General features: G+C 56.6%; 2 long non-coding RNA genes and 2 pseudogenes across 2 annotated transcripts; 2 read left to right on the top strand and 2 right to left on the bottom strand.

Moving 5' to 3' along the window:
- Positions 1–2,264: 2,264 nt before the first annotated feature.
- The window catches only part of LOC132340443 (zinc finger protein 850-like), a 35,856-nt pseudogene continuing 11,479 nt past the window's right edge, over positions 2,265–26,641 (top strand).
- On the top strand, positions 6,168–10,207 carry LOC132340641 (uncharacterized). Its single transcript, XR_009489958.1, has 2 exons — positions 6,168–6,304; positions 7,068–10,207. It is a non-coding gene; the product is annotated as an uncharacterized LOC132340641 (long non-coding RNA).
- LOC132340595 (zinc finger protein with KRAB and SCAN domains 1-like) lies at positions 11,556–14,453 on the bottom strand (annotated as a pseudogene).
- On the bottom strand, positions 19,505–21,414 carry LOC132340642 (uncharacterized). Its single transcript, XR_009489959.1, has 2 exons — positions 20,338–21,414; positions 19,505–20,030 (listed from the first exon to the last, which is right to left on the bottom strand). It is a non-coding gene; the product is annotated as an uncharacterized LOC132340642 (long non-coding RNA).

Below are 26,641 nucleotides of genomic sequence, written 5' to 3'. Positions count from 1 at the left end.
GGCCTTCTTGTGCCACTCCTGCAGCTCCCCTCAGTGCCTGTGGGTGCTCATCCTCTGACAGTTGCTGAGCTTTCTGCAAAATCATTTGTTTCTCCAGCGACCCAAACAATATCTCAATCCTTTTCTTATAATCCACACTTCCCAGATGTTCCTTTGTCCTCCTCCTTGTGCTCAGGGTCCCCTCCCAAGCACGTATCCCAGAGCCGGTCCCTGTCCTGCCGCAGTGTCCAAAGGTGCCCCCCCGGCGGGCAGTGCCGGCAGCTCCACGGGGCCGGGCAGCGGCCGGGGCGTCCCGCAGCCTCCTGGGGGCCGGGGGCCACTGCCGGCCCTGCCTGGGGCTGGTGGGGTCAGGCAGTGCCTGGCGCTGAGCCCCGGCTGCCCCACAGCCCCGGCCTGGCCCCGCAGCTCCCCACAGGCCCCCAGCCCGTGCTCCCGGTCCCGCACCTCTGCGCCCGGTGCTGCCGCTGCCCACCACAGAGAAACCCCCTGAAATCCTGACCTCCTTGTTTTCCTGTCCTGGAAACGGGGCATAGAATGGATCTGTAATTGGTCCTGGATTACCTGGCAAATTTCGAGGATAAGATGGTGCTGAACATTCCCAATCCTCACAGTTCATTCTTTTCCTTCTCTTTTCCATCTTCCTTTTTCATACCACATAGATTCCTCCTGCTGCTTCTTGCCTTAACCATATTCCTGCACACTCCCCTTCACCCAATCCCTTCCCAGCACTCCAACACCATCCATCCCCTGTTGTGGAAATCCCTTCTTCACTTCCCTTATTGCCCTCCTGGGTGCCCATATCCTTAATTACCTCTGGGAGAATGTGGAAACTACCTCCACATTATCCCCTTTTTTTCACATATGATAATAATGTCTCTGTTAAATCTTTGTTATTTTTCTGGAGGGTCAGGAATTTAGCAGGACCTTGGCTGAGCAGGAGTCCATGTCAAATAATTATATTTTCTGAAACTGATGGTTTCTCCTGTCACTTCCTTATCTACAAGTCCCTTCCTCTATCTCAAAGGAGATTCACACCATTCTTTTGTAGACACGTTCATCTCATTCTTTTCAACACAATGGGAAAAGGGGGAGAAGCCACAAAAGAGTGTTTAGGACACTAAAAGTGCGAGGGACAGGGGTGGGTCAGCCCTAAACTAAGCCGGAGGGAAGCTGGGATTTAGAGGGGATGATAGACAAAGGATTGGAGAGGTGGATAACGGGAGGGGGGACAGCAGGAAAGGGGTTCCCGTGGTGGTCCCTTTTTGTCCCCATCACTCGATCCCTGGAGCAATTCCCCAGGGCTGTGGGTGGGGATGGATCCACACTGGGGGGTTCCCCAAACCCCTTGTCCATCCTTGGGGAGCTCCTTGGGCTGGTTCCCCCCACCCAGCAGCCGGTGATGCTTTATTAGCTGTGGGACAGAGGGAGGTGGGAAAGGGGGATCTGGGTTGGTCACGGAGGAGGAGGGCAGGGGGAGACGAGGAAGAGGAGCAGAAGGAGAAGCACAAGTTTCCATTGTGCTGGTGACTAGGGAGGGGGAGCTCACCCCACATGTATCAGGGAGTCCTCCAGAGGGATGCTTCTAAGGGAAGTGTTTGGAGTTGGCAGATTCCAGAATCAAGACCCAAATATCTTTGTGGCCCCTGGGAGGCCTTGTGATTCTGGTGGGGGGAAAGTTTGGGTCTTGCAGGACCTGAAAGCTGAATCACAAATTCTGCTTTGGGGGGATATTTGGGGATCCACAAGATCATTACCAGGTATTGCCAGGAGGAGCATATCAGTCTTGGGGCCCCCCCAGGAGAGTGGTGGAGGGGAACTGCAGGACCCCTGGAGTGGTGAGAGTGGAGAGGGGCAATCCCATAGTTGTTGGACCCACGGCGTCTGGAAGGGTGGAGGAGAAGATTCTGGAGTTGGGGGACCCCTGGGACCCATGGAACCCTCTTACAGGGAGTCAGGGCTGAAGGGATCACTGGGACCCTAAAATTCCCTGGGTCATCTGTAAGCAAGACCTCAGAATATAGGAGCCTCAGGAACCCCATCAGCCATGGGAAGGGAAATCCCAAAACCCAGAGTGGAAAAACAAGAGAGGTGAATCTCCTGTGAGGATTTTTTTGGGGGCTTAACCTTTGCGTTTGGAGATTTTTATGGACACACAATATCTGGTCACTTCTTGAGAGGAACTTAGGCAGGAGGAACCCCAGCCTAAGGTGTTCATTATTGTTCCTCCCCCCAGACCAAGATTTGCATTCCCAAGCCTTGGGCCAATGGAGGAGAAGGGAGAGCCCCAGAGATCCTGCACGAGGAGGGCCTGCAAACCCAGCCCAGGGAGCTGCAAGAAGGAAAGACCCCCTCTGTGCCAGAAAGGTGGTGCGAGGTCCAGCCAGAGCTCTGAGCTGGCAGAGAAGCCCCACAAGTGCTTGGAATGTGGTAGGAGCTTCAGCCGGAACTCCCACCTGGTCCGGCACCAGATGATCCACACTGGGGAACAGGTGGAACAACCCTACAAGTGTGGGGAATGTGAGAAAAGCTTCAGAGACAGCTCCAACCTGATCCGGCACCTGAGGATCCACACTGGGGAACGGCCCTATGAGTGTTTTTTGTGTAAGAAGAGCTTCAGACAGAGCTGCAGCCTGATGGAACACCAGAGGATCCACACTGGGGAAAAGCCCTACGAGTGCTTGGAATGTGGGAAGAGCTTTGGCTGGCACTCCGACCTGATCCGGCACCGGAGGACCCACACTGGCGAGAGGCCCTATGAGTGTTCCGAGTGTGGGAAGAGGTTTCGGAGCAAGTCCCATGTCCTCTTGCATCAACGGACTCATACTGACGAGAGGCCCTTCCGCTGTCCCGACTGTGGGAAGGGCTTCAACCGCAACTCCCATCTCACCCTGCACCGGCGCATCCACACTGGAGAGAGGCCCTATGAGTGTGGGGAGTGTGGGAAGAGCTTCTCCAGCAGCTCTGGCTTGACCCAACACCAACGGACACACCAGTAAGGGAAGCCCTATGAGTGTTCCAAGTGCTGGAAGAGCTTCGTGCACTGCTTCAACTCCATCCCCTGTGGAGACTCAGGGGCCTGCCAGTGGGGCTGTAATGCCTCAGCTCTGGAGGGGCAGAAATAAGCAAGGAGAAACACCCCTCTGAGGTTAGGGTTACAAGAGCCTCCCTCCTATAGGCCTCTGTAGACACATGTAATGTGTTCACATGTAATGTGTTAAATTTCATTGGTTTATCCAGTTGACATTACCCCCGTTCAGCCCCTTTTTACTATATTTGTATCCCCTTAGAATGTTCTTCCCTCACCTGATCCCCATTGGCCCCAGTTTGCTGCAGTGTTCTGTTCCTGTTATCCCATTGGTTCCCCTAGTTTGCCACCCTTCCTCTGCACCACTTTTCCCTGTTTCCATTACTTCTTGGCCTTCAAATACAAACCCCTTTTTCCATATTTAACCCTGTGTCCTTGACCTTGCTGGGTCTTTGTCCCTGGACCCTCTTCCTGGCAATAAAGGGCTTTTGGATCTCTAAAGAAAGACCTGTCCCTCCCCTCCTTTCCCGGCTCCTTTAGCAAGCATGCTCTTGGCCTTGAAAGCACAGGTTGCTCTCTGGGACTCGTCAAAGCATGCCGCTTCAGTCTCCCATGGGAGGATCTGCAGTGGATGATCCCCCGTGACCCCCGTTGGGAAGAGCTCTGGTGACCAGTGTTCTGCATGAGGTCTGTTTTGTAGGGGGAAGGTGTTGGAGAGATTTCTTTCCCTTCTCCTTGTCCTGCTCTCATTTGGTTGGTAATAAATTCACTCCCTGTGCCCAGGCTGGGTCTGTTTTGCCCGTGCTAGTGCTCAGGGTGGGATCTCTCCCGGTGTTTCTCTGTCCTCCTGGCCCTTTCCTTGTATTTCCTCTCCTTGTGCCATTGCAGAGGGCAAGGGCAGAGCAATTTTTGTGGCTCCCAGCATTCTGGCAGGACCAGCCCAGCCCCAGGAGTTCCAAGGGACTTTTTGGGGGTTGCCCCATTTGTGGGACATGTCCGCTGGAGGAGGGTGTCCCCCCTTCTGCAGCCCCAGCCCTCAGGCAGCGCTCAGCCAAGCAGAGAATGCCCTCACCTGGGGCCTCATTTCTGGACTCACCTGAGCCACTGGACAGCTCAATACCCATCTTGGAGTTCACCTGAGTTCCTGAATACCTGGAACCCCATTTTTAGAGCTGTTTTGGGTTTCACAGCCTGTTTTTTGTAGTGGGGGTGCTCCAGGGGTGGGTTCTGAGAGAAGCTATTGGAAGCTTCCTCCATGTCCAGCAGAGCAATTCCCTGGTGGTTCCAAAGATAGAGGTGCTGGATGCAGAGATCCCCCCACAGCCCCTGGAGATCTGTTGAGGGTTTCTTGCAGAACTGTGGACATGTGCACAACCCAGCCTTCATTGAGACTGAGTAGGAGGTTGCAGCAGCCTTAAGGACACAAAAGAGGAAGAGCCTACTCAGAAGTAAACAAGTCCAGGATGGAAGCCAGGATATGAAGACAGAACTAAAAGCCACAGCAGAGCGCATGAAGAAAGAAAACTAAGCAATTAGCTGACAGCTTGAGACGTGCAGAGACTTAACCAATCATGTATTAGCTTAGGGCGCATGAACAGTAGAACATGATATAAATGTAACCTATTTGAACAATAAATTGGCTTCAGTTGATCACATTGATCATGGCATGATGTCCCATTTTTGACCCTACACAGAGATCCACAGGGATGCAGAGATTCTCAAACTCCCAGTGCCTCTCACTTCATTCCCTGCCCTTCCCAGTGCCCTCCATCTGTCCCCCATCCAGTCCCTTCCAGTTCTCATCCAGGCCATCCAAGTCCCAATCTGTTCTGCTCAGTTCAGTCCCATTCCCTTCCTGTTCAAGCCTAGTCCCTAGGATTCCCTCTATCCCTCCCAATCAATTTCCAGTCCCTTTCCAGTTTTCTCATTCTTTCTCAGTTCACTTAGTTCTGCCCATGCCCTCTCAGTGCTCCCCAGCCTGCTCCACTCACTCTTAGTGCCACAACAGCCCTACACCCTCTTTCTCCCCATACCCCCCCGCGTCTCCCTGTTCTCTCCCAGTGTCCCCCAGCGTGTCCACCTCACTGGGGCCCTGAAGCTCCCAGGCCAGCCCCAGCTGCATATTCTGCTCTGTGATGGATTTTCACCTTGCATAGGTGCAGCTGAGGTGGTTCCAGGGCCAGCAGGAGCCAGCAGGAGCTCTTGGGACCCTAATGTGGTCCCCAGTGGGGACTGGACTCACCAGCTCCTGGTGCTGCTGGAAACCTCCCCTGGCGTGGGGTCACCTCCACGTGCCAGTGTGGACACCCTGGGGGGGCATCCCTGGTTTTTAGGAGACACAAGATGCTTCACTCAAAAAGCTGTTAGACCCCATTGGCCTCTTCCCCTGTTCCTATTTCTGTTCCTATGTCTGTTCCTATGTCCCTGAGATACTCCTTGTTGGGCGGGTCAAGGAAACCAGACCCGTCCCATGGAGTGGTGGCCCGGGGCCGGGTGGGGGGGTCAAAGGTAGGGGGACGGGCCTGGCGGCCCAGACCCGGCCCATAGGGCGGGGTCTTTGTTCCCACAACCCGCCCCCACCGTGCTACGAGTGTCTCGGCAACAGGAGTGGCCAAACGCTTCTTCCCCCTCACCCCGGAACCAGCGGCCCGTGTCGGCGGCTGGGAATGAGGAAGTTTTACAGGAATGTGAATCCCCATTATGGATTTAGGGTCCTCACTTGCCCAGCACAAACAAGTGCCTTCCGCTCCCTGCTGCGCCGTTCTCCCCCGCGATTCAAAAGAGTGTTGCCCAGCCCTTTGATCAGCGGCACCATCCCCATTCCCTCGGGGCTCGGGACCGGAGGCAGCACCTCCGGAAATGACTTTCCCCACGCCGCTGGCGCGCACGGGGAGAGCCATGCACCCCAAACCCCAGCGAGAATCCCCCCCCGAGCAAATCAGAGTCGGCCCGCGAAAAACAACGCGCCCCAGAGAAACACCGAGTTTCAAAGCGTTCAGCCAAGAGGCTCCCGCAATCAGCTGTCGAGCGGCGCTTCCCCTGGAGCACAGGCCGACGCCCCCTTCCGCTGTCCCAGCTCCTCCCGCAGGGGCAGCCGCGGGACAGCCCGAACACCTCGGGGAGAACCGGGCTGGTCGCAGCCGCCGCCGGAGGGGGGCCGCGGGCGGCTCTCGGGGCGGTTCTGTGAGCCGGTAGCCGTTCTCAGCGTCATCCTTAGCGGGAACTGGGCCGGCGGCAGGCGGCGGGGGTGGTTGGGGATCGTCCCCAGCTTCACAGCAGGTATGCTGAACGGGAGCCGGGCCGGCAGGAGGCGTGGGGCGTGCTGGGGATCGTCCCCAGCTTCAACATTCCCCGCCGCAGGAGGCGGTGCCGCTGCGGTCGGAGCGGTGACGCACCGCGCTGCAGGCGGGGCCGCCACGGCCGGAACCATCGCGGGCTGTGCCGGAGGGGCGGCCGCGGGCGGGGCCAGCGGAGGCGGCAGCGCCCGCAGGGCTGGCCCCGGCCAGGCAGTGGCGTGACGGCTGAACACCTCCCAAGCAGGGCGGGGTGCTTCCTCCCAGCGATTTTGTTCTCCGGAATGGAGGAAAGCGCAGCTTACACATGAAAGTGCCGATGCACCCCCGCCCTCCGATGCTACCAGTCCCAAAAGTACCGGTCCAAAGGCCACCAGGCTACAAAATTCAGGCAGGAGCTCATGCCCATCGGAAAGCCATGGCGTCTGGCCCAGTCAAAAAACTCGTAAAGTTCTGAGTCCTCTCTGAGGACTCCATGGTCACAAACCAGGTTCCTCCATATCTTAAAAGTGACTCTCTCTCCCCACAAACCTAGTGCTGAAGTCTACAGACATTTCTTCCCAAAGTCAAAGCCCACCCAATCGGGCAGTGCCTGCCAGAACTTCCCCAGCCCCGCCTTTAAGGCTAGGGGGCCAAACTCGGCCGGAAAAGACTGTGTCTCTTCCTAGGGAGACGTAGGAAAGGGTTAATACCTCTCTGGGGAAAGCAGGCGGCAGTGTCCAATTTAAGGGACTGCTCGGGGTCCGCAGGGTCCTAAAGGCTGTCCGCGGCTTCTCCCGTCTGTCCCGCGAAGGATCCGGACACGCTTCTGGGAAGATTCGGCAGATTCTTCTGTACTCAGCCTGGCCGCGAACTCCGCCCAAATTCAGGGTCTTGGTTCTGCAGTGCAGGCTACAGCAGACGTCTGCGGTCACCACTTACCGAGTAAAACGAGCCCCTGACGAAGGAGAGGAATTATGAATCTGACTCCATGGATATCAGAAGGCTAATTAATTACTTTGTTATACTATATTATTCTATACTATATATATTATATCTAAACAGAATCTGCCAAGCACTCACTCTGCACACAACTGCACTCCATTGCACTCATCTCATTACTCTCGGGACTGTCAGCCAACAGTCCCAACTCATACACACACTTGGCCCTGATAGGTCAAGGAAACAAAACACCATCACTTTGGATAAACAGTCTCCATATTACAATCTACTTGTGCACAACACAGGCACAGCAAATAAGAATTGTGTTTTCTTTCTCTGATGTTCAGAGAATGTGAAACCCAGAAATAATCTTGGGAAGAACTGTACCTTGCTCTTCTCTGTGAAGAGAAATGTGACAGCAGTTGGTCTTACCCTTCCTTATACCATTAATATATACACACCCAGCTACACCTTTCAACTGTAGACACAGTCATGTACCAGCATGGCTTCTCCAGTGGCTGCAGGTGAATCATTGCATCCCCATGAATATCTGCATGTGGCATCTCCAGCTTCCTTCATGTCCCACAGAGTCCATCCCTGGTGCCTGCAACGGGCAGGCAACAGGGATGGACTCTGTGGGACATGAAGGAAACTTCCACCAGCTTCTCTCAAAACCCAGCCCTGAACCCTCCCTGCTAACAAAACCAGGACCTGCGTACCCAAAACAGCTCCAAAAATGGGGTCCAAGATATCCAGGAGCTCAGGTTAACCCAAAATGGGGATGGAGATTTTGAGGGGCTCAGGTGTGCTCAAAAATGAGGCCACATCTGAGGGTGTTCTCTGCCTGGCTGAGCACTGCCTGAGGGCTGGGGCTGCAGCAAGGGGGGACACCCTGCTCCAGTGAGGATGTCCCCCAAACAGGGAACATCCACGAACCCCTTTGAACATCCACGGCTCGGCTGACCCTGCCTGGAAGCTGGGAGCCACCAAAACTGCTCCGTCCCTGCCCTCCGCAACTGTACAGGGAGAGGAAACACGAAGGAGAGGCCCAGGAGCTGAGAGAAAGAACAAAGAACGGGAACAGTCCTATCCTGAGCAAGGCACAGGCAAAACAGACCCAGCCTGGGCACAGGGAGTGAATTTATTACCAACCAAATCACAGCAGCAAGGAGAAAGGAAAGAAATCTCTCCAACACCTTCCCTGCACTCAACAGGGATCACACAGATCAGGGATCATCAGGGCTCTGCCCAACAGGGGCCACTGGGGATCATCTAGTGTGGATCTTCCCATGGGGGATGGAGCTGGAGCAGCGCACAAAGCTCTTCCCACACTCGGGACACTCGTAGGGCCTCTTCCCAGAGTGGATGTGCTGGCAGGTGATGAGCTCGGAGCTCAGGCTGAAGCCCTTTCCACACTCCCCACACTCACAGCGCTATTCCCCAGTGTGGATCTTGTTGATCTTGATGAGGTGGGAGTTCTTTCTGGAAGCTCTGCCCGAATTCCAAGAACTTGTAGGGCCATTCCCTGAGGTGGATCCTATGGATTGGTAGCCAGGTCAGACTTCCATATGAAGCCCTTCCCCCATTCCAAGCCCCAGCAGGGATGTTCCTTGGTTTGCATCTCCTGGTGCCGGATCAGGTGGGAGCTCTGGCTGGAGCTCATTCCACATTCCAAGCACTTGTAGGGTGTCTCAGCTTGAGAGACTATTTAATAGAGGACACTGTGGAGTAAGTGTTGTCCCCTCTACAGGGTTCCAATAATCCCTTTCCATAAACAGGAAATGAATGTTAATAGATGAAAGTGAAAAAAACTCCAACAGTTTATTAAAAAATAGAATGCCCACAAGGCATGAAAAAAAGCCCCATTAAAAACCAACATTAACAGACACTGAGTTGTCAGCCCTTACCTCCCACACACACCGTGGGAAGAAAGACCCAAAATGCCAGAGAAATCCCCGCTCACGACTCGGGGTACAGGTGGCACCGGCTTCTCCCCCAGAGGAAAAGCCAACCAGGGGCTGTCCCGGAGGAGATGAAAGCCCGGGGCTCGCCCGGCGTTGAGGTCCTCCCCAGCCGGGCTCCGCGGACACGGTCCCGGCAGGTGAAGCAGCGGCGCTGAAGCCTCGGGCTGTTTTCTCTCCCGGCCCGGCCCGGCTCGCAGCGGCTTTGGGCTGCAGCGGCGCCGCTCCGCTCCTGCCCGCGCGGAGCCCCCGGGCTCCGACAGAGCCGCTGCTCGGTTCGCCTCTAGGAGCTCCGAGGCTCGCCGCAGCAGCCTCTCCCCACCAAGGAAAGGGGAAATCCTTTGTTTGCCTGGCCCGAAAAGCTTTTCAGCCGGACAGAAAAGCACGGTGCGCAGACAGAGCCGCGGAAAACCCGAGCAGCGAGGCTGCAAAACGCCTGCGCAGCGAACAAGGAGCCTCTCCTGCCCTGGCCAAACACACGGCCGGTCCCGGCTTCACGGGGTTAAAGACACTATAACCATTCTTGGGGCACAAAGCAGAGGATCATGGAATGTGCCATCACAGCAACTCACTCCGGGACAATTGCATATACAATAATCATAGGTCTCTATGTATCTATAAAATCATGTACTGAACTCTGAACACAGCAATGTGCACCGGGACAGGAGTGGAGAGGCTGAACGGACACCAGGGGTGATGAGGAATGTACGGACAGAGCAAACCCTCCAAGGGCTTTAACCTGATTCCCAGCTTTTCCTAGTTTCAAGGGCTTCGACTGCTGGATTTGAAAGAACTGAGATCTCACCGTGAAAAGCAGAGCAGTCAGAACCAGACACTGCTGTTGGAGTCAAAGTGTGAACTTGTCACGTCTCAGTTTTGAAAATATATTGAATAGAAAATGCCCACAATGTTTCCCAGCCCATCCCTCCACCCACATTAAAAAAAAAATTACCTTTTAAAAAGTAAAAAAATGTAAAACAAACATTAAAAATGTTCCCTCGTAGAAACTTGAAGCAGCGAGTGATCTCAGAAGAGGGCTCGACCCCCACAGCCGCCCGGCAAGCACCCAGCACGCTGCTTGCAGTAGGGGGCACTCCCTTAGGCTTGGGTTACCCAGAGAGCGCCTAGGGACGACTGCTCCACTCTGTGGTGGAGACAGCTCCCTACGTAGGACGGGAGACTCGCGGCAGCAATCCAGCCAGGAAAGAAAGGGACTCCAGCTGAGGGTTGAAGCAGCCTTTATTGACTGGGAAACCCCAAACCAGAAGATGAACCCACAGCTGGAGACAAAGCACAAACCCGACTTACACCAGCTTTTGAGGGGCACCAGAAATGAGGGTGGAGACAGTCCTTGGGCCAATGGGAAGCAGAGGGGTTTGGCCTCTGAGGGAGTGACAATGAGGAACATCCAATAAGGGAACATGAGGGGCGGAAACCTGGCCCCTGAGCCAATCACCCGACGCCCCAGCTGGAACTTTCTAGAGGGAAGGGAGGGGGCGCCAAGTGACAGGCAGGGCACCAGGGAGGAGTCCGGGAAGGATACATTGAGGGATGGGAGGAGCGGTGTTGATGGGCAGTGAGGAGGAGGGTGGAGTGAGCCAAGGCTGAACCATACCAGATACGGGGGAAAACAGAACAGTCCAACTCATAACTGAGGGGGAACAACTTAACAAAACACAACAGAAACTCACATTGAGAAAATGCAGAATACAGAAGTGTGTCTAGAAAAACGTGCTGTCATTTCTCAGGTGTTTGGCTCAGAGTCAGCTCAGAGCCGGGCTCTGTCTCCAGCTGCCCAAGTCCCTGGGCCAGCTCTGAGCAGCCTCTCCCGGCTTTCCAGCCCGGCTCTCCCCCGGCTGTGCCCCGGGCAGGCACTCGGTGTTTCCGCGCTGTCTCTGCCCCGTTTAGCTCCCCGTGCCCGGCAAAGGCGCCGGGGCTGCGCTCGGTGCCCCCGGGTGTCCCTGAGCGAGGCAGTGACGAGCCCCAGTGCCCAGGCAGAGCCCCGAGGGACACCCCTCGGCCCGGCCTCCCGCGGGACACAGAGCCACTGCCCACAGGGCCTTGGCACGTCCGGCCGGCCAGTTCCTCCTGCCCGAGCAGCCCCAGGGCTCTGCAGGGCGGGGCTGGGGCTGTCGCCTGGCACCGTGGCCAAAGCCTCCCGGAGCTCTGGGCACCGCAGGGGCTACAAGGCCACAAGGCCGGGGCTGCTCAGTGCCCGTTCCAGTCTGTCCCTCTGCTGTTGGGTGCCAGGCGTGGCCCTTTGTGACACGGGCCCGTGTCAGGGCCCTCGGAGATGTGGGACATTGCGGGGCAGTCATGAACAACAGTGTTTGTCAAAAATCAGTGGCAAGGGCATGAGCAAAGTCAGATTTATTGTTTAGCAACAAAGCATCAATGGCAAGATTCACTCTACTGCCTACAGGAGAGCTGAGGCACAACAAGGGAAAACAAGCAACAACAAAACCAAACAAAATCCAGTCAACCAAAACAGAAACGCACTGAGAACTCTCTAAGAGAGTGCAAGTGGGTGTGTGTTGTGTTTAAGTGCATGGGACAAAAGACACTGCAGGCAGAGATTAAAAGGAACAAGGCCTAAAAATTAACAACACTGAGCAACACTTCAATTTCTACCTTAATTTAAAACGTAACTTATACCTTAGGGCTAGCAATTCAACAGAGGAATAACACTTAGCCTTTAACCTAACTTACAGCTATAACTTCCACATTCTATTTAGAAACTTAACAGTAAAACAACACTAAACTTATAACTTACAATTAACAATTTAGCAAAAGAACAACACTTAGCAGCATTTAAATAAGTTTATAACTATAAGTGAACCTTGCTTACAGGCCTAACTTAGATATCCAAGGTACTTACATATCTAAGAAAGCATTATTTCTCCCAAACTTCCTATGGCATAAGTGCAGGAGCACGCACACAGACAGAAACAGTGCAAGCAAGGTACCTGTGAAAAATTCCCCTCGGAGGTCACTCAAATCCCTCTTTCAGTTGCTTTTGCATCTCCCACTGGGTGAAGGATGGGGCCTTGAGGAGTGAGGGTACCAGCCCAGGACACATCATGGTTTAGTGATCCTCCAGACGTACCAAACCCGAGGGTTTGCTGGGTCTGAGAGGCTCCCTCAGAGGGAGATTGAGGGTCACAGCCCACGGTGGCCCAGGAGAGCTCAAAGGGTCTCCTTTTGGACCACTATTGATAGGGCCACAAGAGAGTGGGCGTCAGTCACAAGGATGTTTCATCCTGGCCACAGTACTTCCTCTAAAAGAGGGAGAAAGGAATGTTGTGCCATTCAGACAAGAGGAATATTTTCCAAGGCTGGCCATATGGAAAACAGGAGCCTTTTTGCAGTTCCTGGGAGCAGACAGTATTTCTGATAAGCTTGGAATGAGCTGAGCCCAGGTGCCGTTTCCAAGGACAAGCCCGAACAAGGATTTCTCAGATCACACTGCAGCCTGGAAAGGAGGAGGGGGCAATGCACCACCAGACTGGGATCTCAGGGGTGCCATGGCCTGGGTGACACTGGCCTGATGTCAGGAACCCACCAAAGCCATTCTGTCCCTGCCCCCTGCAGCTGCACATGGCAGAGAAAATTTAACCAAGAGTTCCTGGGTTGGGAAAGAACTGGGAGAGATCCCTCATCAAACACCAAAATGGGCATCACAGACCCAGCCCGGGCACAGGGAGGGAATTTATTACCAACCAAATCACAGCAGCACAAGGAGAGGGGAAAGAAATCTCTCCAACACCTTGCCTCCACACAACAGATTCGTGAGGACCATGTATAACCAGAGCTTTGCCCAACAGGGGCCACTGGGGATCATCCAACGTGGATCCTTGCATGGGGGATGGAGCTAGAGCAGCGCACGAAGCTCTTCCAACACTCGGGGCACTTGCAGGGCTTCCCTTACAGCTGCCTCTGTTGGTGTTGGGTCAAGTGAGAGCTCCCGGAGAAGCTCTTCCCACACTCAGGGCCTCTCCCTGGTGTGGATTTGCTGGTGCCTCATGAGGTGGAAGTTGCAGTTAAAGCCTTTCCCACATTCCAAGCACCTGTAGGCCCATTCCCTGGTGTGGGTTGTTTGGTGGCGGATGAGGTTGGAGCTCTGGCTGAAGCTCTTCCCACATTCCAAGCACTCATAGAGCCATTCCCCAGTGTGGATCTTGTGGTGCTTGTTGAGGTCAGAGTTCCCACATTCCATGCACTCATAGGGCTTTTCCCCACTGTGGATCACCTGGTGCCGATTCAGGTGGGAGCTCCAACTGAAGGTCTTCCCACATTCCCAGCAGGTGTGGGGCTGTTCCCCAGTGTGGATCACCTGGTGCTGGATCAGATCTGACTTCCAGCTGAAGCTGTTCCCACATTCCAAGCACTTGTGCAGCTTCTCCCTGCCATGAGGCTTCTCCACCAGCTCTGAGCTCTGGCTGGATCTCCAGACACCTTCCTGGCTCAGGGTGGCTCTTTCCTCCTCACAGCTCCCTGGGCTGGGTTTGCAGCCCCTCCTTGTGCGGGATCTCTGGGGCTTTTCCTCCTCCTCCTCCTCCATCCAGCCATGGCTTGGGAAAGACAAATCCTGTTTTGAGAGGAAAAACAAGGGGTTAGCACCTTGGGATGGGGCTTCCACTGCCCCAGTCCATCTCAGGAAGTCACCGGGCATGTTGTCTCCCTAAAACTCTTCAAACTACCAAGATTCATTCAGCTAAAAAATCCCTCCCAGGAGTTCTCCCTCTGTGATCTTCACACTCTGGTGTTTCGTGGGTCCCCCTTCCTGGGCTGATGGGGGTCCCGCGGCTCCTGCTGTCCCCCTTCTCCAGGATCTCGCTTAGGGATGATCCGGCCATCCCACAGCCCCCTGCCCACCACCGGCAGCAACCACCTGCGCCCCTCCCCATCCCCCAGGAAAAAACCCAATGCCGTCCTGGACCCCCATTATCCACCAAGCGGCATTTGCGGTTTAGCCTGGGGCTCCTCCAAGGTCCACATAGCCACAATCCCCAGAAAACCCGCCAGGAACCCCCCGCTATATCTGGGGTGAGCTTCCCCTCCCTGCTCACCTGCGCCGTGCGGGGGGGAGTGGGGGAGATGCCGCAGGGGCCAGAGATGGAGCTCTCCGCAGAGTGGGGGAGATGCTCTCATGGCTCCAGAGATGCAGCGGGCGCTGCAATCGAGAATCTTCTTCTTCCGTTTCCTGCTCCTCTTCTTCCTCCCGCTCCTCTCTCGACCCCTCCTCCGCCGTCTCCTCCCTCTTCCCCTCCTTTCTAACCCTGCTTCTTTCTCTTGTCTCCGGCCCTTCTCCCGCTCCTTCCTCTGCACTCCTCCTCCTCCTCCTCCTCCTCCTCCTCCTCCTCCTCCTCTCCCTCTCCCTCTCCCTCTCCCTCTCCCTCTCCCTCTCCCTCTCCCCCTCTCCCTCTCCCTATCCCCTCCCTCTCCCCCTTCCCTTCCCCTGCTCCCCCCGGGCCTGGTGCGTCCCCTTGGCCCCTCCTTATCCCAACGCCGTCGCTTCCCGCGGGAGCAGCCGGGATGGAGCCGGGGCAGGTGGGGCTGGGGCAGCGCTGGGCTCAGGGCCCGGCCTGGCAGCTGGGAAGTCATCAGCGCCCAGCGCTGTGCTTTAATAAAAAGTGTTCAGTGCCTTCTCTGACTGGCTGCTTTCCGCAGATCTTTTTTCGGTGGAATTTTTCTGTGGGGCTTGGGGGTCCTTGGGGCCTGTGGGGCGACTTAGGAGGGTCCTGGCACCTTTTGGGGTTCGCTGGGTGCCCCGCTGGGGTTCCTATCAAGGCCCCCCAGAGCGGGAGGACACACGGGGGTCCCCATTCCGGATCCATCCCGGGGTCCGTTCTGCTCCCCCCCCCAATCTCGAGCCCCCCGCGAGGACCCCCAAGTCCCTCCCCAGTGCCCCCCATAAACTGGACTGGGTTTAACTGGGAAGATTTATTGGGAACACTGGGAGCAGCCGGGTGGGGACAGAGTGACAGCGGGGCTGGGGGGACACACGAACCCCCCAAAATCGGAACGGGGACGGAGTGGAGGGTCCCGGCTGGGCCCGAGGCCACGGGGAGGGGCTGCGGCCGCCGGCGGCTCAGGAGATCTGTGGGCAGAAAAAAGGGGGTGACACCGGGCTGGGGGGCCCTGGAGGGAGCGCACACGCTCTGGGGAATGGGGGACACGACCCCCGGGACCCCCCCTCACCTTCTTGCAGGTGGAAGCAGACAGGAGGACAAAGCGCGGGCGCTGGGCCCTGGGGGAGCACGAGAAGAGATGGAGGAAAAGGAGGTGGGAAGAGAAAGGAGTGGGAGAAGGGCCGGGATTAGAGGAAGAGGAGAAGGAGGCGTGATTAGCAAAAGGAGGACGAGCGGGAGGAGAGACGGAGGAAGAGGAGAGAGAGAGGGAGAGGAGGAGCAGGAAGAGGAGGAAAAAGAAGTTCGAGGCATGCTCCCCGCTGAGTCTGCAGCCCTCCAGGCCCCGGGAGCGCTTCCTCTCCCTCTCCCTCTCCCTCTCCCTCTCCCTCTCCCTCTCCCTCTCCCTCTCCCTCTCCCTCTCCCTCTCCCTCTCCCTCCCCATCCCGCAGGTGAGCTGGGAGGGGGAGCTCGCCCCAGATGTATCGGGGGGTTTATGGCGGGCTTTTTTGGGGGACGGATATTTAGAGGAGGACTCCAAAGGTAAACCGCAAATGCCCGTCGGGTGGATCATGGGGGTCCACGACCGGCTGGGGGTTTTTGGGAGGAAAGGGGCGCAGGTGGTTGCTGCCGGTGGTGGGCAGGGGGCTGTGGGATGGTCAGATCATCCCTAAGCGAGATCCTGGAGAGGGTGGACAGCAGGAGCCGCGGGACCCCCATCAGCCCAGGAAGGGGGACCCACGAAACACCAAAGTGTGAAGATCACAGAGGGAGAACTCCTGGGAGGGATTTTTGGGCTGAGTCTTGATAGTTTGAAGACTTCTTCTTGAACACAAAGCACCCAGTGACTTCCTGAGATGGACTTGGTCAGGAGGAACCCCCATCCTAAGGCACTCACCCCTTGTTTTTTCCCCCAAACCAGGATTTGTCATTCCCAGGGTGTGGCTGGATGGAGGAGGAGGAAAAGCCCCAGAGATCCCGCACAAGGAGGGGCCGCAAACCCAGCCCAGGGAGCTGTGAGGAGGAAAGAGCCGCCCTGAGCCAGGAAGGTGTCTGGAGATCCAGCCAGAGCTCAGAGCTGGTGGAGAAGCCTCATGGCAGGGAGAAGCCGCACAAGTGCTTGGAATGTGGGAAGGGTTTCAGCTACAATTCCTATCTGAAGGAACACCAGGTGATCCACACGGGGAAATGGCCCTACAAGTGTGAGGAGTGTGGGAAGAGCTTCAGTTGGACCTCCCACCTGAATCGGCACCAGGTGATCCACAGTGGGGAAAAGCCCTGTGAGTGCTTGGAGTGTGGGCAGGGCTTCAGCTGGAGCTCCAGTCTGACCAAACACCAGAGGATCCACACTGGGGAATACCCCTATGAGTGCTTGGAGTGTGGGAAAAGCTTCAGTGAGAGGTGCTCCCTGATGCACCACCAGAGCATTCACACTGGAGAACGACCTTATGAGTGTTTGGAATGTGGGAAGGGCTTCAGCCACACCTCCAGCCTGCAGAGACACCAGAAGCTCCATGCTGGAGAAAGGTCCTATAAATGCTTGGAATGTGAGAAGAGCTTCAGCAATAGCTCTTGTCTGATTCGCCACCAGATCATTCACACAGGGGAACGGCCCTACACGTGTAGAAAATGTTTGAAGAGCTTCAGTGATTACTCCAACCTCATCAGCCACCAGTGCCTGCACTCTGGGGAACGGCCCTACAAGTGTGACGACTGTGGGAAGAGGTTCAAGCTCACATCCTACCTCAGCCGCCACCAGCGCATCCACAGCGGGGAGAGACCCTATGAGTGTCCCGAGTGTGGAAAGAGGTTTCGGCTCCGTGTCCACCTCCTCCAACATCAGCGGATTCACACAGCGGAGAGGCCCTTCCGCTGCCCTGACTGTGGGAAGGGCTTCAAGCAAAACTCCACCCTCACCATCCACCGGTGCATCCACTCTGGGAAGAGGCCCTACAAGTGTGGGGAGTGTGGGAAGAGCTTCTCACAGAGCTCTCACTTGACGCAACACCAACAGAGGCGTCACTAAGGGAAGCCCTGTGAGTGCCCCAATTTCAGAAAGAACTTTGTGTGCTGCTCCAGCTCCATCCCCCAAGGGAGGATCCACTTTGGAGATCCCCAGTGGCCCCTGTTGGGCAGAGCCTTAGTGATCCGTGGTCCTGGCTGGGGGTGCTCCACATTTTCCTGTCTCCTCATGGGCACCTGGATGAATGTACGGGCAGAAACATCCATTGGGATGCAGACTGATAGTGGGAATTGCAGACTGATGGCCCCTGCAGATCCATGGGGATGCAGAGATCCCGCTGTAGCCCCTGGAGGAGCCGCGCTTGAACACAGGGATGCCTGAGAGGAGGCTGCGACCCCGTGGCCAGAGGGGCCCCGCTGGAGCAGCCTGTCCTGGAAGGACTGACCCTGGGGCACAGTGACCCACACTGCAGCAGCTGGAGGTGGACTCAGGCTGGAGAAGTTCCTGGAGAACTTTCCCATGGGAGAGACTCCAGTACTGAGCAGCAAAATGATTCCTGTCCCTGAGCAGAGGGAGAAGCCTCAGGGGATGAACTGAGCATGGCCCCATTCCCTGTCTCCCTGGACTGTCAGAGTAGGAGGTGCAGCTGGAAGGAGGGAGGCGTGGGGGAAGCTGGATTTAAGGGTTTTCCTTTACTTTTCACAGTCCTTCTCTGAGTTTGTTAGCAATAAATTTAATTCATATCTCCAGTTTTGAGCCTGTTTTGCCCGTGATGGTGTTTGATAAAGGATCTCTCCTGGTCCTTAGCTCAACCCCTGAACCTCTGGTTAAATTTTGTCTCCTCTGTCCGGCTGTGGAGGGCAGTGAGAGAACGGCTTTGGTGGGTGCCTGGCATTGGGACAGCATCACAGCACTCCAATGGGACATGTTCTCGTGGCCATGTGCTATGGTGACGCTGTTGCTGTTGTTTTTGCCTCTCTTATGATTTTATCTTTTGCATTAAATGCTTGAGAAGCGCCCCGGTGTCTCTCGTGTTCCCATGACTCCGGCAGCCCCGTCCCTTCCCCTGCCACGTTCCATCACGGCTGAAGGAGCCTTGGAGCTGCCGTGGGGGCCGTGGGGCTGCCCCAGGGGCTGCGCCCCGAGCCGGGGCCTCTTCCCACAGCTCCTGGTCTGCCCTTGAGCCTGGAGCAGCCAGCGAGGGCTTCATCTGGGATGGCAGAGAGGCGCTGCTGGGGGCCCCACATCAGTTCTGTTTGGTTGTTTCTTCTCAGACTCGGGAAAAACAGTTTTTGTCGTTTTCTGCTAAACCCTGTCCCATCCTCTGCTCAGCTGAAGGGGTCTGGGGCGGTTTTCCCTTTTTGGGGGAAATCAAAGCGATGTGGGGCTGAGCCCTGGGGCAGCCCCGAGGGAGAAGGTGAGGGACAGCCCAGGATTGTTCCTCCCCTCCATTCTCACTAGGCTGCGCTCAAGGACGAGGAGTGATGGGAGAATCAGCTGGGTGAGGTGCAGATTGGGTACATGGGATAAAGTGCCCTGGCCCTTGCAGTGTGCTGCTCTTCCAAGAAATGCTGAGATTTGCACACCCCAGAATGTCCTGGCCCGGGCAGGAGGCCGAGGAACCGCTGCTGCCCTGGACCACCAGGAGCTGGAGGCGCTGGAAGCTGAGGCTGGGATGGAGCAGGGACCACCTGCAGCCCCGCAGGAGCCCAGCCCAGAGCAGGGGATGACTGAGAGTGACCCTGAGCCTCTCTCTTTGGCCTCTCTCAGATCTTCCCCTGAGCCCCTGGGAAACCCCTGCAGAGCCATGGAAGTGGCTCCTGGGGGACCTGTGAGCCCGTGGGGGATCCCCACTGGAGCAGCCCGTTCCCGAGGAACTGTGTCCTGTGAGAGGGACCCCAGGCTGGAGCAGGATGAGGATTCCTGTCCCTGAGGGGAGGCTGTGACATGATCAGGCTGGGACCCCCAGCCCCTGCGCCTCTGGGTGGGGAGAATGAAGGGAATCTGGGAGAAAGCAAAGCCCGGGAAGCAGGCAGAGGTGAGGGGAAGGTGGGTTTGTTTTACTTTTCCTTCTGCTGTGATTTGCTTGGCAATTGTCCTGGTTTTAAAGAGAGGTGTCTGCCAAGGAAGGCAGCAACCTTCCTGGAATGGAAAAATGATCCCCTCCCTCCAAAATATTATACCTTTGAAATTATGGGGCTTTCAGGCACAGATATGGGAAAAGAAATAATAGTTCTTTACTAGAATATACATACATACATACATACATACATATATATATATATATATATATATATATATATATATATAAATAACAACACGGACAAACAAGACCAGCAACAGCACCCCAGACCAACAATTCCTAATCCCAGCCCTTTCCCCCCATCGAGCCAAGATTTCCCCTTTGGTGAAGTTACAATCGTGACCGGACGAGGACACCGCTCCTTCGGGGAGCACCGACCCACCCCGGCAGCGGGCGGCGGGCAGCCAAGTCAGGCGGGTCCCATCGGGCAGCGCGGGATCTCGGTACCAGCCCCGACAGCCGCAGGGACGGCGACAAGAGGGCAGCAAGGCGACAGCGGAGCCCCGCCCCGGGAAACGGGCGCCTGCTCTCCGCACCAGGCGTGACCGCTCGCTCTCTCTGCAATCCCCGGCCGCGCCGAAAGCGCCGGAGATCAGCTCCCATCCCCCAGTCTCGGAGTGCGCCGCGATACCTCTCGAGGTATTTCTGTGTAATCCCTGAGAAAAATTTCCCCCCAGACAGAAAAGTCACTACCCAGCCAAGACTTCCAAACTCTCCATTCTCTGGCTGAGCCATTCCCGTGGTATGTGAGAGTGCGGGACCATTTCGTGGTTTTTTTGCCCCTATTGTCTCTCCCACCTCACTGTTTGATCTTTCAAGTAGAAGATGGGATAAGAAATTGCCTGGCCGGAAAAACCCAAACATACAAACAACAAAAACACCTTATCCCCAACAATAATAAATTCAATTAATTTCCCCAAGTCAGATGTGTTGTGCCCATGAGTGACCTCTCCCTGTCCTTACCCTGACCCTGGAGCCTCTCCTTGTGTTCTGTTCCCTGCCCAGCCTCAGGAGGGCAGTGACAGAGCGATTTTTGTGGCACCGGACATCCGGCCACACCCAGCCCATCCCAATAATCGCTGCAATAATTCGCTCCAACATTAACCAGCCCCACGCGGGTCCAGCTGCACGGGCAGGCAGCTGGGAAAAATGGGACACAAGGAGAGGCGTGGAGCCAGAGGGAGAAATCTCCTCCCCCTGAACTGTTACGGGGAGGAGGAGGGAGAATCCGGTGCAATGTCAAGGGGAGAGGAGAAAGCATAGGGCTGGACATGTGGAAGGCAGATGGGGAAGGCAATGGGGCAGCCAGGGATTTTCCTTTTTCGCTCTGTGGAGTGAAAGGGAACGGTGTAAAATCCGTCAAGAAATAAAGAGGAGAAAGAGCAGGTGGTGGAAACCGCTGACAATTTGGATTCAATTTACCTGCCTGAACTACAAAGGCCAACAGCCTCCGAGCATGACAGATGCCCACCTGTGAAGTGTGTGCTCTGCCTCTCCCCTGGCTGCAGCCCGTCCGTTGAAACCCCCATGAGCATCTTCCCGGGGGCTGCTTTGCTTTTTGGGGCCATTTGTAGGGTTTTTAAAACTTTGTTCTGTTTTTTTCAAGATAGGAGGGACCCAGTTGCAGGGACGCCCCGGGGTCAGGTGCCTCTGGGCTGTTTTGGGGCAGGGGAAGCCCATCGCGGCAGTGCGGGAAAAGTGCGGGGGGAAGTGGGATTTATAAAGGGGTGCGGCGGGAGCTCCAGGGGCCGGACCGGATCAAGCCCGGCAGCGTCGCGGGGCCGCCTCCCTGTCATCCGCCCCCCGATGACTCCCGCATCCCCCACAGGCTCCCGCATCCCGCCTGGGCATCTCTCCCGGCGCCCAGGTCAGAGTTTGGTGGCTTGTCTCTAGCAGATCGACTGCAATTCCAAGCTGCAGTCCTGAGGGATGATTCTGCTGCTCTTGATAATCCCACAATTGCCAGGTCTCTCCCTGAGGTCCATCTGGGACCTGCGGCTCCAGGAGGGAGCCCGGATCGCGCCCGGGGTCTGTCGACCACTCCCGGCCCCCCGCGCTGCCCCCAGTGCTCACCGGTGCCGGTCCAGGCGGGAGCCGTCCAGCCCGTCCCGGCCACGGGCTCCCAGAGCCTGATCGAGAGGCTGAGCCCGGATTTCTCCAGGGCTACATTTGGGAGCTCCTGGGACAGGGGATGGAGAAGCGGTGACCTTGCCGGCCATTTTGGGGTGACCATCCATGGCCCGCCAGTGTCACCCCTTCTTCCTCTCCTGCCGGAACTCCTGAATGAAACTCTGCAGAAACCCTGCGCTGCCTCTGGGTCGGGCTCAGTGCCCGCGGCTGGGACGGGCTGGGCGTGGCTCAACGGCTCCCGCCTGGACCGGCACCGGTGAGCACCGGGGGCAGCGCTGGGGACCAAGGAGGGCACCCCACTGTCCCCGAGGGACAGGGGTGACCCGGGCTCCCTCCTGCACCTGCAGGTTTCAGGTGGACCCCAGGGAGCGACCTGGAAATTATGGGGCGATCAGCGGCAACAGGACTCCTCCGGACTTCCTCAGGACTGCGGCTCGGCTTCGCGGCGGATCTGTCAGAAAGAAGCCACCAAACTCCGACCTGGGGGCCGGGAGAGATGCTCAGGTGGGGATGTGGGAGCCAGGTGGGGGATGCGGGAACCTGTGGGGGATGCTGGAGCCTGGTGGGGGATGCGGGAGCCTGTGGGGGTGCGGGAGCTGCTGTCGCTGCTCAACAACCGCCTGCACAAATGGGCGATGAGGTTTCCTGGCTCTGCTCTCTGCTGTGTTCAAACCACATCATGAAGAGAGAGCAAAACTCCCGCAAATGAGATTTCCTGGGCTGCAAAGCTCGGCAAGGCTCGTGCCTTTTATAAACATTTCTGGTTTTATACAAACCAGTCCTTTTGAGCCCTTTCACTGGAATCCGCCCCAAGGCATCAATCACAAGACCCAGAGCGGGGCTGTGACAGGAAATTGGCATCGAAGGGCCCCGCCCGCCGCCGGTCCCCGGGGATCGGACACCGCAGGCGGCCCCCGCCCCTTCTTCTTCCTCCACTTCCTCCGGACGGTCTTGAGCCCCTGCCCCGCTCTTTGTGCCGCTCCTGCCCAGCACGAACCGGGGCTGGAGCGCGGCTGCCCCGCGCCTCAGGGCCGAGCCCGGGAGGGACCGCACGGGTGGGGAGGGACCCCGCTGGACAGGGCAGGGACCGACCCCATATGGAGCTGAGCTGCCACCTTGAAATGAGGGAATCCAAAGCGGGCGCTGGGACTTCCGTAATCTCAAGGTGTTACTTGATACTCGACACTTTAGTTTTGGCAATATGAGGCCCTTCAGCAGCAATGTCTCACTCAGCCACAGGTTTCTGGTCAGAACCGGCTTGAAACTTGGACAAGAAACCCAAAGTCCCAGCACAAAAAGCTCTGCCGTTACTTTTTATTTTTCACAATTTTTTTTTTTTTAATATCAGATAAGTTTAACTTTTTTTCTTCTTCTGTAATGCTGTGTTTATTCTTTATTTCCACCCCCAACCCTTGTCCCCCCCCGGAGGTTTGTGGGGAGGTGCTGTCCCACAGCCCTTCCTGCCCAAGCACCCGTGGCTGCTCCAGTGCCGTCAGGCCCTGGCTCGAAGGGAAACCACAGAACCCTCTGGAAATAAAGCCGGCCTGGGGGAAAACCCTGCAGGGGGGGCTGAATCCCATGGACAGCGCTGGCTGAGAGTTGGAGATTCCAAATGCTCTAGGGGGCTGGAGGGAACTGCGCTGGGGCCTCGGGGCCTCCCTGGGGGCACCTCCGAGACTCCCGAGCAGAGCGACCCCTCCCACCCCCAAAATCTGCAGGTTTAGGTCAGCTGAGGAAAAGAGCTGGAAAAGGGACTAGAAAGGGGGTGGGGCCTGAGGGGATCCCTCAGCCATCACCCGGAAAGGAAGGGCTTTCTGCAGGAAAGCCACAGGAAAATCCTCCAGAAACCAAGAAAATAATGATGAATTTTTAACTCTTTCCGCTCCTGTTTCCAGAAGGTCCAAGCCGGGTCCTGCTGAGAGGAGCCAGGGCTGGGGAGGGGAGAAAAATTAGGGAGAAAAGTTGAACTGGGGAGAGGAAACTTTTGTTGTGGGGAGAAAATGTAAATTGAGGGGATTTGAATAGGAGGGGATGATTTGAACTGGGGAGAGAAAATGAAGTCGGGGGAGGAGCCCCCCAGCCCTCAGCTGTGTCCCGAAGGTGCTGCCAGCAGTTCCCCCCACTCCGAACCCCCAGGCTGGGGGCGTGGAGCTGCTGCTGCTCCCCAGGAATGTCACAGGATAGAAACTTCATTCAAGCTTTAATGTTCCCAGTCACTCCCAGTAAGATCCCAGTTGCCCCCAACATGATCCCAGTTTCTCCCAGTCAGGCCCTGTGTGGTTCCTTCCAATCTCAGTATGTCCCAGTAGGAGTCCAGTACGGCCCCAGTCACTTCCAGTATGAACCCAGTCAGTCCCAGTCACTCCTAGAATGTCATTTGCCCACATCATGGTCCCAGTTACTCCAATCATGATCCCAGTATGAGTCCAGTCAGCCCCAGTATGATCCCAGTCACACTCAGATACTCCCAGTATTTTTCGGTCACTCCAAGTATGACCCTGTCAGTCCTGCTATTACCCCAGCATAGGCCAGTTACTGTTGGGAATTGGTTACATGACAAAGGTCACATAGACATGCTCTGGATAGCTGAGAATTGGAAAAGTACTGGCCCAGCTAATCTGAAGCCCTGCACCTGCAAGGCCCCAGTGGCCTTGGGTATAGCTGTAGTCTGATAACAAGATGATGTAGCCAAAAGCAGAACATGAGAAAAGGGAGATGTAAGTTGTAAAGAATGAAGAAGTAAGAATAACCAATAGACTGCTTAGCTTACAGAATATGCATGAGCTTATTACATGTTGTGCTTAAATGTCTGATGCTCTAATCAATAAACGAAGCTTGCTGATTCTCACATTGAGGTGTCACTGTGCTTCCCTCACTGCAACAAGTTACCCCCAGTGTGATCCCAGTTGCCTCCTGCATTTTTCCAATTGTGCTTTTTCACCACTACTATGGTTCCAGACACTCCCAGTACAATGTCAGTCACTCCAAGTATGACCCTGTCGGTCCCAGTATGATCCCAGTATGACTCCAGCATGGGCCAGCTGCTCCCAATAGGACCCCAACTGCCTCCTGCATTTTTCTAATTGTGCCTTTTCACCACTACTATGGTTCCAGTCATCCCCAGTATGATTCCAGTCCCAGTATGATCTCGATCACGCCCACTATATCCCAACAGCACCCAGCTGCCCTCAGCATGTCCGCAGTAGCATGTCCGCAGTGTGGTCCCAATATATCCCACTATGATCCCTGGTGCCCCAAATCTGGTCCCACGGTGTCCTGGCCCTGGTATATCCTGGTGTCCCAGTCTGCCCCAGTCCATCCCAGCCTGTCACATTCTGTCCTGGAGCCTTCAGGGCTGCCACCGTTCCCGGGATCCAGCCCATGAGCAGCCACCGAAAGCTCCCCCAAGATGCTGATGGGGATCGGGAGCTCCGTGTTGGGCTTCGTTTTCCTGCTGTTGGGGCTCGGCTTCTACCTGCACAGGAAGGTCATGGGGGATCCTGAGGGTTGTGTCCCCCCTCCCCCAGAGCGTGTGTGCTCCCCCTGGGGCCCCCGAGCCTGGTGTCACCCCCTTTTCTCTGCCCACAAGCTCCTGAGCTGCCGGTGGCCGCAGCCCCTCCCTGTGGGGAGGGGGAACATGACCCTCGGGACCCCCTCTCACCTTCTTGCACAGGTAGAAGCTGAGCCCCAGCAGCAGGAAGACAATGCCCAACACAGAGCCCCCGATCCCCATCAGGATCTTGCTGTGGGGGGCGTCTGGCAGCATCTCTGGGGGGTCTGCAGGGGTCAGGACCCCCACAACCTCTCGCTGACACCCCAAGCCCCTTCAAGCACACTCACAATTGTTCCCTTATGTCCCAGGATCCCTGAATCCTCTCCCAGTCCCTTCCCAGCCCCACCAAGACCCTTCCCAGTCTCTTCCCAGCATAAACAACCTCATCCCAACCTCTGCTTTTCCATCCCCAATCTCCTTCCAGCCCCTCCAAGCTCACTCACATCCCTCCCAGTCCTCTGCTGGACACTGAGGACACACCTAGCACCCCAAACCACCTCCCAGTGTCCACCAGGACCCCCCCAGCCCCATCTCACCCTTCCCGGCATCCTCCAAACCCCCTCTCAGCCCTTCCACACCTCTGAGCCCTCTCCCAATGTAAACCAGGCTCTCTCCAACTCCCTCCCAGTTACTCCCAGCACACCCCAATGCCCCTCCCAGTCCCCCCAGTGCCTCCCCCACTGACGTGGGGGCTGGGCCATGCCCCAGTGCCGGCTCAGGGGGTGCTCCAGGCTGAGGTGCTCCACCTGGCAGCTGCAGGTGACCCTGCACTGGGGGGGGGGTTTCCAGCAGCACCAGGAGCTGGTAGGTCCAGTCCCCATTGGGGACCACGTCGGTGGCCGCCACAGAGAGCTCCTGCTGGCCCTGGAACCACCTCAGCTGGATGTGGGCAGGGTAGAAATCCATCACAGAGTAGAGCAGGTGGCCGGGGCCGGGCTAGGAGCTCGAGGGCACCAGCGAGATGGACACGGTGGGGGGCCCTGGGAGAGAGAGGGATCACACTGGGATCAGCTGGGGGGAACTGGGAGAGAGAGGGGAGGGCTGGGGTGACACTGAGAGGGACTGGGAGAACACTGTGAGAACAGCGGAGCACTGCGAGACCTGCGGAGCAGAGAGCGAGGGTGAAGGTGTCGGAATGAAATGAGAAGGTCTGGGAATGGACTGGTATTGTACTGGGAATGAGATGAGAGGGACTGGGAGGGAGTTTGTGGACACTGGGAGGACCCGGGGCGGCACTGGGAGTAACTGGGAATGGTGGAACAGGGAATGGCGTGCGCCTCTGGGAGGGCGAGTCCAGAGCGGGGCACTGGAGGCTCTAAGTCTGCCTGGCAATTGATGAGTCATCAGAGAGCCGCGCTATGATTGGCTGAGGGGCGGCAACACCAAGCACGGCTGAGACGGACACGCGGAGGGCACTGGGAGAGACTGGGAATTGACTGGGAATGGACTGGGAGAGCCACGGGAGCCACTGGGACGGACAAGAGGCCGCGGGGACGGGCACAAGGAGGGCTGAGGGCTCTGGGGTGAATCCCAGGGAGGTTTTGAGGGGACATGCTCAGGCTCCTCTCTGTGCCCCAGGAGCAG

Source organism: Haemorhous mexicanus, chromosome 32, assembly GCF_027477595.1.
Source record: "Haemorhous mexicanus isolate bHaeMex1 chromosome 32, bHaeMex1.pri, whole genome shotgun sequence".
In the NCBI taxonomy this organism is placed as follows: Eukaryota; Metazoa; Chordata; class Aves; order Passeriformes; family Fringillidae; genus Haemorhous; species Haemorhous mexicanus.
The sequence above is the reverse complement of the archived record's forward strand: the minus strand, read 5'-3'. Positions and strand labels throughout refer to the sequence as shown.